The following is a 10,022-nucleotide window of genomic DNA, read 5'->3' as shown; positions in this document are numbered from 1 at the left end:
CTGAAGGCGAATCTGAAGCGCCATCTGAGGAAGAAACAAGCTTCTTTTCTACTGATTCTGTTGATTTACGTGCAGGTAATATGGTGAAGCCCAGAAGGATTACCCTCCAGGAAGCAGGCACTCCAGACTTTACACTACAACCGTATCAAGCACGTCACCCAAATCTGGCTCCAGATTTTGAACTGAAGACTACGCTAATCAACCTAATACCCAAGTTTCACGGCTTATCTGCTCAGGAGCCTATCAAGCACCTCAGGGATTTTCAGACAACCTGCTCAACTGTTAGGCATCACGGTGCAGATGAAACTACTATTTTGTTGTCTACTTCCCGTTTTCTCTTGAGGGAAAGGCAAGGGAGTGGTTCTACACTTAACCTGAAGCAGTCGTTACCAACTGGGATCTGCTCAGAAGGGAGTTCCTGGAAAAATACTTTCCAGCTGAAGTTACCGATAGATTGAGGAATGAGATTTACTGCATTATCCAAGGCGAATCAGAGACCCTTTACGAATATTGGGAATGCTTAAGGAATCTCCTAGACTCGTGCCCCTACCACAAGATTGACCAAATGGTGTTGATCAACTACTTTACACAAGGCTTGAAGCCTCAGGATAAGCCTAAATTAGATGCTACAAGTAATGGCTCTATGAAGAAGTACAAGATGGCGATAGAGGCGTGGCAACTGATCACCGATCTAGCGGAATCTACCCAGAATGTCAGGCACAGGAACAACCATCCCAAGGCTGTTACGGAGGTTTCCTTTAGCAGTGAGACTGCTGCTCTCACTCAGACTCTGGGAGAGATGACCAACTTACTGAAGCAGATACAACTAAATCAACAACAACCTCAGCCTCTCCCATCACAACACAGTCAACAGTTGGTTCCTCAAAGAGTATGCAGAATATGTGCTGATTATACTCATTACACTGATGAGTGTCCGCAGCTACAACAAGAAGACAACACCTTGGCAGCCACTCATAACTTCTATGACCGCCCGAATCAAGGATACTATCAACAAGGTGACAATTATAACCAAGGTGGGAACTATAACTAAGGTGGGAACCATAACCAAGGTTGGCAAGACAACTCCAACCAGGGGTGGAGGGATAACTCCAACCAAGGATGGAGGGACAACTATAACAGAGGAGGCAGAGACAACCAGGGAAATCAGAGGTAGAATAATAATAATAATCAGCAAAACTGGTATCAGCAGAATCCTCCCTATCAACAGCAGAACCAGAACCAGCCTTACAGAGCACCTCACCAAAGGCAGTCCCAAGCACCTCAGAACAACCAACAGTAAGCCCCTCATATCACTTGCCCCCCTTCTTCTTCTAATGATGAGATGTTTCACACTATGACGCAAGACATTCAGAATACACTTAACTCTACTATGAACGGTCTGAATGCTACTTTACAGGCTCTCGTCTCCCGGATGGATTCACTAATTGCCTCCAACAATCAACCTTCAAGTTCTAGTGCAATTCCTTCTCAACACTTACCCAACCCCAAAGGTGGCATCAATGCCATTACTTTGAGGTCCGGGACCACACTACAAGAGAGGAACCATGAGGAGCCAAGCTCAAAGGAGAACATTCAAGTTGAAGATGTTGTTGAGGTAGAAGATGCTGAAGAGGAGGAAGAAGTACAAGACATGGTTGAAGAAGAAGCAGCTTAACTAGAGAATAGCGCACCAAAGGAGGCTGAAGCTATAAGAGACGCCATCCGTATCCCGTTTCCACGCCTTGCCAGGAAGTCCAGAAAGCAGATGGAGCTCGACCCAAAGATGGTAGAAATCTTCAAAAAGGTTGAGTTAACCATTCTCCTTTTTTATGCCATTAGGCAGGTACCTAAATATGCGAAATTTTTAAAGGATTTATGCATGCATGATGAGCGGATAATTTATACACTTTTTTGTATTATTTTTAGGTAGTTTTTAGTATGATTTAGTTAGTTCTTACTAATTTTTTATTAGTTTTTATGCAAAATTCACATTTTTGGACTTTACTATGAGTTTGTGTGTTTTTTTGTGATTTCAGGTATTTTCTGGCTGAAATTGAGGAACTTGAGCAAAAATCTGATTCAGAGGCTGAAAAAGGACTGCAGATGCTGTGGGATTCTGACCTCCGTGCACTTAAAATGGATTTTCTGGAGCTACAGAAACCCAATTGGAGCGCTCTCAATTGCGTTGGAAAGTAGACATCCTGATCTTTCCAGCAATATATAATAGCTCATACTTTGCCCGAGTTTTGATAATGCAAATTGGCGTTTGAACGCCCACTTTCTACCCTATTCTGGCGTTAAATGCCAGAACTGGCATAAAAGCCGGAGTTAAACGCCCAAACTGGCACCAAAGCTGGCGTTTAACTCCAAGAAAAGTCTCTACATGTGAAAGCTTCAATGCTCAGTCCAATCACACACCAAGTGGGCCCGGAAGTGGATTTCTGCATCATTTACTCATTTCTGTTAACCCTAACTACTAGTTTAGTATAAAAACTACTTTTAGAGATTTATTTTATGTCTTTTGGACCATCCTTGATCAGTTTTATGCAATTATAGATCATATTGTACATGTTTGGAGGCTGGCCATTCGGCCATGCCTGGACCTTCATCACTTATGTATTTTCAACGGTGGAGTTTCTACACCCCAGAGATTAAGGTGTGGAGCTCTGTTGTTCCTCATGAATTAATGCAAAGTACTATTGTTTTTCTATTCAATTTAAGCTTATTCTTATTCCAAGATATTCACTCGCACTTCAACCTGATGAATGTGATGATCCGTGACACTCATCATCATTCTCACCTATGAACGCGTGCCTGACAACCACTTCCGTTCTATCTGCAATAGCTTGAGTGTGTATCTCTTAGCCTGCATTCCAAAAGATCGGAGTCTTCGTGGTATAAGCTAGAATCAATTGGCAGCATTCTTGAGATCCAAAAAGTCTAAACCTTGTATGTGGTATTCCGAGTAGGATCTGGGATGGGATGACTGTGATGAGCTTCAAATTCGCGAGTGTTGGGCGTAGTGACAGACGCAAAAGGATCAATGGATCCTATTCCAACATGAGTGAGAATCGACAGATGATTAGCCGTGCGGTGACAACGCATTTGGACCATTTTCACTGAGAGGACGGACGTTAGCCATTGACAACGGTGATCCCCCAACATACAGCTTGCCATGAAAAGGAGTATGAATGATTGAATGAAGGCAGTAGAAAAGCAGAGATTCAGAAGGAGTAAAGGATCCCATATGCTTATCTAAAATTCTCATCAATGAATTACATAAGTATCTCTATCTTATTTTATGTTCTAATTATATTTTAATTATCAAAACTTCATAACCACTTGAAATCTGCCTGACTGAGATTTACAAGATGACCATAGCTTGCTTCAAGCCGACAATCTCGGTGGGATCGACCCTTACTCACGTAAGGTTTATTACTTGGACGACCCAGTGCACTTGCTGGTTAGTTGTACGGAGTTGTGAAAAGGAGTTGAGATTATGAACGTGCGTACCAAGTTTTTGGCGCCGTTGCCGGGGATTGTTCGAGTTTGGACAATTGATGGTTCATCTTGTTGCTCAGATTAGGTAATTTTATTTTAATTTTTAGCTTTTTGTTTTTATTTTTTATTTTAAAAAAAATTTATAAAATAAATAAATTATTCTATGTCTTCAGAATTTTTAAGAATGAATTCTAGAATTTCATGAGATATGTTGAATCCTGGCTGGCTATTAAGCCATGTCTAATCTTTTGGACCGAGGTTTCAACTATCCTTAGAAGAGCTTCTTTGTCTTTCTTAGGAATTTAGCTATTGTATGTAATAATCTGCTAAAGCTTGGCTGGCCATTGGCCATGTCTAGTGTTTTGGACCGAAGCTTTCACTGAAAGCTTGGCTGGCTAGTAAGCCATGTCTAAATTTCTGGACCGGAGTTTTTAGACTAACATTGCATGATTCTTGAAATTCTTATTAAAAATTTTGTATTTCCTTATTTTCTTTTTCAAAATTAATTTTCGAAAAATCCAAAAAAATTAATAAAATCATAAAACCAAAAATAATTTGATATTTCTTGTTTAAGTCTAGTGTCAATTTTTAAGTTTGGTGTCAATTGCATCTTTTTAATTTCCTGAAAATTTTCAAAAATTCATGCATGTGTTCTTCATAATCTTCAAGTTGTTCTTGATGATTTTCTTTGTTTGATCCTTGTATTTTCATGTTTTGTGTCTTTTCTTGTTTTTCATATGCATTTTCAATTTGTTAGTGTCTAAAGTTTGAAAATTTCTAAGTTTGGTGTCTTGCATATTTTTCTTTTCTTAAAAATTTTCAAAAATAAGTTCTTGGTGTTCATCTTGACATTCAAAGTGTTCTTGCAGGCATCATGTGTTTTGATCTTGAATTTTCATGTTTTGAGTCATTTTGATGTTTTTCTCTCTCCTCATTAAAAATTCAAAAATAAAAAAAATATCTTTCCCTTATTCTTCTCATAAATTTCGAAAATTTAGATTGACTTAGTCAAAAATTTTTAAAAATCTAGTTGTTTCTTATGAGTCAAGTCAAATTTTCAATTTAAAAATCCTATCTTTTCAAAACCTTTTCAAAAATCAAATCTTTTTCATTTTTCTTTTTTTTTCGAAAATTTTAAAAGTTGATTTTCAAAATATTTTTCTTATTTTTATTTCATATTTTCGAAATTAATGCTAACAATTAATGTGATTGATTCAAAAATTTTAAGTTTGTTACTTGCCTAGTAAGAAAGGTTCAATCTTTAAATCTTAGAATCATATCTTTTTGTTTCTTGTTAGTCAAGTAATTAACTTTAATTTTAAAAATCAAATCTTTTTAAATTTCTTTTTCAAATATTTTTCAAAATAATTTTCAATCATATCTTTTTCAAAAATTAATTTTCAAAATCTTTTCTAACCTCTTATCTTTTCAAATTTGATTTTCAAATCTTTTTCAATTAACTACTTAACTTTTTGTTTGATTTTAAAAGTTTTCTATTTCAATCATATCTTTTCTCTAAAATTTGAAAACTAAATAAATTAATTACTATTTCTTATCCTTTTTAAAATTTTATTTTATCTCTTCTCTTAAATTTCGAATACTAACTAATAATTAAAATAAAAACAAAAATATTTTTCTTTTATTTTAATTTAAATTTCGAATTCTCTCTCATCTCTTTTTATTTATTTATTTATTTACTAACACTTCTCCTCTTCTTAAAAATTCGAACCCTCTCTCTGTGTTCGAATTCTTCACCTTCTCTCTTCTTCATTCTACTCTTCTATTCTTCTACTCACATAAAGGAATCTCTATACTGTGACATAGAGGATACCTATTCTTTTCTGTTATCTTCTTTTTCATATGAGCAGGAGTAAGGATAAGAACATTCTTGTTGAAGCTGATCCTGAACCTGAAAGGACTCTTAAGAGAAAACTAAGAGAAGCTAAAGCACAACCCTCTGGAGAGGACCTGACAGAAATTTTTGAAAAAGAAGGAGACATGGCCGAACCCAATAACAATGGTGGAGATGCAAGGAAAATGCTTGGTGACTTTATTGCACCCTCTTCTAACTTCTATGGAAGAAGCATCTCAATTCCTGCCATTGGAGCAAACAACTTTGAGCTTAAGCCTCAACTAGTTTCTCTAATGCAACAGAATTGCAAGTTTCATGGACTTCCATTGGAAGATCCTCATCAGTTCCTAGCTAAATTCTTGAAAATTTGTAACACTGTCAAGACCAATGGAGTTGATCCCGAGGTCTACAGGCTCATGCTTTTCCCTTTTGCTGTAAGAGACAGAGCTAGAACATGGTTGGATTCACAACCTAAGGAAAGCCTGAACTCTTGGGAAAAGCTGGTCAGTGCTTTTCTGGCCAAATTCTTTCCACCTCAAAAGATGAGCAAGCTTAGAGTAGAAATCTAAACCTTCAGACAGAAGGAAGGTGAGTCCCTCTATGAAGCTTGGGAAAGATATAAGCAATTGATCAAAAGGTATCCTACTGACATGCTTCCAGAATGGAGCATCTTATGTATATTCTATGATGGTCTGTCTGAGTTGTCAAAAATGTCATTGGACCATTCTGCAGGAGGATCTCTTCATCTGAAAACCCCTACAGAAGCTCAGGAACTCATTGAAATGGTTACAAATAACCAGTTCATGTACACGTCTGAGAGGAATCCTGTGAACAATGGGATGCCTCAGAAGAAGGGAGTTCTTGAAATTGAAACTCTGAATGCCATATTGGCTCAGAATAAAATATTGACTCAGCAAGTCAATATGATTTCTCAGAGTCTGAATGGATTGCAAGCTGCATCCAATAGTACTAAAGAAGCATCTTCTAAAGAAGAAGCTTATGATCCTGAGAACCATGTAATGGCAGAGGTGAATTACATGGGAGAACCCTATGGAAACACCTATAATCCTTCACGAAGAAATCATCCAAATTTCTCATGGAAGGACCAACAGAAGCCTCAACAAGGCTTCAATAATAATGGTGGAAGAAATAGGTTTAGCAATAGCAAGCCTTTTCCATCATCTTCTCAGCAACAGACAGAAAATTCTGAACAGAGCCATTCTGGCCTGGCAACCATAGTCTCTGATCTATCCAAGACCACACTAAGTTTCATGAATGAAACAAGGTCCTCCATTAGAAATTTGGAGGCACAGGTGGGTCAGCTGAGTAAGAAGATTACTAAAACTCCTCCCAGTACTCTCCCAAGCAATACAGAAGAAAATCCCAAGAGAGAGTGCAAGGCCATAACCATGACCAACATGGCCGAACCTGGAGAGCATGAGGAGGACGTGAATCCCAGTGAGAAAAGCCTCATGGGACATCCTCTAGACAGAAAGGAGTTTCCCTTTGAGGAACCAAAGGAATCTGAGGCTCATACAGAGACCATAGAGATTCCATTGAACTTCCTTCTGCCATTCATGAGCTCTGATGAATATTCTTCCTCTGAAGAGGATGAAGACATCACTGAAGAGCAAGTTGCTAAATATCTAGGAGCAATCATGAAGCTGAATGCCAAGTTATTTGGTATTGAGACTTGGGAGGATGAACCCCCCTTGTTCACCAATGAACTGAATGCATTAATGAGGCAGACATTACCTCAGAAGAAACCGGATCCCAGATAATTCTTTATACCTTGTACCATAGGTACCATGACCTTTGAGAAGGCTCTATGTGACCTGGGGTCTGGGATAAACCTCATGCCACTCTCTGTAATGGAGAAATTGGGAATCTTTGAGGTACAAGCTGCAAAAATCTCACTAGAGATGGCAGACAAATCAATGAAACAGGCTTATGGACTAGTAGAGGACGTGCTAGTGAAGGTTGAAGGCCTTTACATCCCTGCTGATTTCATAATCCTAGACACTGGGAAGGATGAGGATGAATCCATCATCCTTGGTAGACCCTTCCTAGCCACAGCAAAAGCTGTGATTGATGTTGACAGAGGAGAGTTGGTCCTTAAGTTGAATGAGGACTACCTTGTATTCAAGACTCATGGTTCTCCTTCTGTAACCATGGAGAGGAAGCATGAAAATCTTCTCTCAATACAGAGTCAAACAGAACCTCCACATTCAAACTCTAAGTTTGGTGTTGGGAGGCCACAACCAAACTCTAAGTTTGGTGTTGAGAGGCCCCAACCCTGCTCTGATTATCTGTGAGGCTCCATGAGAGCTCACTGTCAAGCTATTGACTTTAAAGAAGCGCTTTTTGTGTTTCTTGTTTGAGTCTAGTGTCAAATTTTAAGTTTGGTGTCAATTGCATCTTTTTAATCTTTATTAAAATTTTCGAAAACTCATGCATGGTGTTCTTCATGATCTTCAAGTTGTTCTTGATGATTTTCTTTGTTTGATCTTTGTATTTTCATGTTTTGTGTCTTTTCTTGTTTTTCATATACATTCTTGAATTCTTAGTTTCTAAATATTAAAAATTTCTAAGTTTGGTGTCTCGCATATTTTCTTTTATTGAAAATTTTTCAAAAATACATACTTGATGTTCATCATAATCTTCAAAGTGTTCTTGATGTTCATCTTTGCATTCAAAGTGTTCTTGCATGTTTCCTTTGTTTTGATCCATAATTTTAATGTTTGGAGTCTTTTTGTTGTTTTTCTCTTTCTTCATTAAAAATTCAAAAATAAAAAAATATATTTCTGTCTTTCTCTCATAAATTTTCAAAAATTTGAGTTGACTTTTTCAAAACTTTTTAAAATGTAGTTGTTTCTTACGAGTCAAATCAAATTTTCAATTTAAAAAATTCTATCTTTTTCAAATCTTTTCAAAAAAAATTCAAATCTTTCTCATTTTTCTTTTATGATTTTCGAAAATTTCAAAATGATTTTCAAAAATCTTTTTCTTGTTTTTGTTTCATATTTTCGAAATTAATGCTGACAATTAATGTGATTGACTCAAAATTTTTAAGTTTGTTACTTGCCCAGTAAGAAAGGTTCAATCTTTAAACTCTAGAATCATATCTTTTTAGTTTCTTGTTAGTCAAGTAATCAACTTTGATTTCAAAAATCAAATCTTTTTAAATCTCTTTTCCAAATCTTTTTCAAAATAAGTTTCAATCACATTTTTTCAAAATCAATTTCAAAATCTTTTCTAACTTCTTTTCTAACTTCTTATCTTTTCAAAAATTGATTTTCAAATCTTTTTCAATTAACTACTTGACTTTTTGTTTGATTTTAAAAGCTTACTATTTCAATCATATCTTTTTCAAAACTACCTAACTAATTCTACCTCTAATTTTCGAAAATCACCTTCCCCTTTTTCAAAATTTCCTTTTTAATTAACTATTTGTTTTAAATTTTAATTTAATTTAATTTAATTTTCCTTTCTTAGTTTTTGAATTTTAACTTTATTTTTTAATTAAAAATAAAAATATTTTTTATTTTCATTTATTTAATTTTTGAAATTCTTCTCCCTCATCTCTTTCTAATTATTTTATTTATCTCCTAACACTTCTCTTCTTCTTAAAAATTCGAACCCTCTCCCTCTTTCTGTGTTCGAATTTCTTTTCTTCTTCTACTCACATAAAGAAATCTCTATACTGTGACATAGAGGATTCCATATTTTCTTTTCTGTTTTCTTCTTTTTCATATGAGCAGGAACAAGGATAAGAACATTCTTGTTGAAGCTGATCCTGAACCTGAAAGGACTCTGAAGAGGAAGCTAAGGGAAGCTAAAGCATAACTCTCTGGAGAAAATCTGACAGAAATTTTTGAAAAAGAAGGAGACATGGCCGAAAATAATAACAATGCAAGGAAGATGCTTGGTGACTTTACTGTACCAAATTCCAATCTAGTTGGAAGAAGCATCTCAATCGCTGCCATTGGAGCAAACAATTTTGAGCTGAAACCTCAATTAGTTTCTCTGATGCAACAGAACTGCAAGTTTCATGGACTTCCATCAGAAGATCCTTTTCAGTTCTTAACTGAATTCTTGCAAATCTGTGATACTGTTAAGACCAATGGGGTTGATCCCGAGGTCTACAGGCTTATGCTTTTCCTGTTTGCTGTAAGAGACATAGCTAGAATATGGTTGGATTCTCAACCTAAAGATAGCCTGAACTCTTGGGATAAGCTGGTCACGGCTTTCTTAGCCAAGTTCTTTCCTCCTCAAAAGCTTAGTAAGCTTAGATTGGATGTTCAAACCTTAAAACAGAATGAAGGTGAATCCCTCTATGAAGCTTGGGAGAGATACAAGGAACTGACCAAAAAGTGTCATTCTGACATGCTTTCAGAATGGACCATCCTGGATATATTCTATGATGATCTGTCTAAGCTATCAAAGATGTCACTGGACCATTCTGCAGGTGGATCCATTCACCTAAAGAAAATTCCTGCAGAAGCTCAAGAACTCATTGACATGGTTGCAAATAACCAGTTCATGTACGCTTCTGAGAGGAATCCTGTAAGTAATGGGAAGCCTATGAGGAAGGGAGTTCTTGAAATTGATACTCTGAATGCCATATTGGCTCAGAATAAAATATTGACTCATCAAGTCAATATGATCT

The 10,022-nt window shown here is 36.4% G+C and overlaps 2 non-coding genes across 2 annotated transcripts; both read right to left on the bottom strand.

Annotated features, from left to right (window-relative positions):
- Window positions 1–5,901: 5,901 nt before the first annotated feature.
- On the bottom strand, window positions 5,902–6,009 carry LOC112738613 (small nucleolar RNA R71). Its single transcript, XR_003169563.1, has one exon. It is a non-coding gene; the product is annotated as a small nucleolar RNA R71 (small nucleolar RNA).
- Window positions 6,010–9,637: 3,628 nt separating this feature from the next.
- Window positions 9,638–9,741, bottom strand: LOC112740088 (small nucleolar RNA R71). The gene has a single exon (XR_003171021.1). It is a non-coding gene; the product is annotated as a small nucleolar RNA R71 (small nucleolar RNA).
- Window positions 9,742–10,022: the final 281 nt, after the last annotated feature.

The sequence above is a fragment of the Arachis hypogaea genome, chromosome 13, assembly GCF_003086295.3.
Source record: "Arachis hypogaea cultivar Tifrunner chromosome 13, arahy.Tifrunner.gnm2.J5K5, whole genome shotgun sequence".
Taxonomy (NCBI): Eukaryota; Viridiplantae; Streptophyta; class Magnoliopsida; order Fabales; family Fabaceae; genus Arachis; species Arachis hypogaea.
The sequence above is the reverse complement of the archived record's forward strand: the minus strand, read 5'-3'. Positions and strand labels throughout refer to the sequence as shown.